Below are 1,300 nucleotides of genomic sequence, written 5' to 3' on the forward strand. Positions count from 1 at the left end.
TCATTTTATTATGTTATGTGCATACATCCCTCACTTAACAACTCACAAAGATATTATATTACAATCCCCCACTTAGATGATATCTTAGCCTGGCTTCCACCAGAAAGCAGAACCTGAGACAAGAGCTATATGCAGGCAGCTTGAGGAGTGATGCCAGACAGCAGACATGTTGGATGGAGGAAAGAAGGAAACTCAACACAAGGAGATGCTAGCCAATCATCCTCAATTGTAGTGCTCATCCCTGGCTCCCTTTCTGAAGAGACCATCCTTTCCTGTCCCACTGGTTGAGAAATGCTCCATGGGGCACCAACTCTCTCCTACATCCAGATTATATATGTGTGAGTGTTGAGCAGGCTCTTACATGAATGCTGGGACAGAGAGCAAGACACGCTTTACTGAGATGCTGTGGACAGTAAAGCTGATAGAAGCTTGAACAGAACTATTTACAATAGCTATAGCTGGAAAAGAGAAGAACCCTAGAGGATTTGAGGCAATGGGTGCATAAGAAGAGTCCCATAAAAGGTGAATAGTTAAGACTTATAAAGATTGTCTTGCCCAAGGTGACACAATTGAAAACACAAATCTGGTATTCTATTCTAGATCCCCTTCTATTTCTATTCTCAATATGGTAAAATAAAGAAGAAACAGAAGGATAATTATTCAGATACAACATTCATGAATAAAAACCCATCCATGATGTATCTCCTGTTTGCTCTTCAGTCTCACCTGCCACCATTTTGCTCCCCACCCTTTATGCTTCAGTCATAGCACAATACTCAGATGTGCTCAAGAAGTTAAGTGGTTTTACCAAATTCACAAACTGCCAACCCCAGTCTGGGCCCAAGTTCTTATCAATACTGCACAATTCTTCTCCTTCTTCTTTTTTGTAAAGAACTTTAAATGTTTTGTTCAATTACAGTTCACTTTCAGTATTATTTTGTACTACTTTCAGGAGCAGCCATAGTGGTTAGACAATCATATACTTTACAAAGTGTTTTCAATATTTCCAGTACCCACATGGCACCATACGGTTATTATAATATTATTGACCATATTCCCTATGCTGTACTTTACAGACCTGTGACTACTGTGTAACTACCAATTTATACTTCTCACTCCCTTCACCTTTTTCACCCAGTCCCCCAACCCTTTCCCCTCTGGAAACCATCAGTCCATTCTCTGTGTCAGTGGGTCTGTTTCAATTTTGTTTGCTCATTTATTTTGTTCTTTAGATCCCACATATAAGTGAATTCATATGGTATCTGTCTTTCTCTGACTGCCTTATTTCACTGTGCATAAT

Source organism: Myotis lucifugus, unplaced genomic scaffold (genome assembly GCF_000147115.1).
Source record: "Myotis lucifugus unplaced genomic scaffold, Myoluc2.0 scaffold_609, whole genome shotgun sequence".
Lineage (NCBI taxonomy): Eukaryota > Metazoa > Chordata > Mammalia > Chiroptera > Vespertilionidae > Myotis > Myotis lucifugus.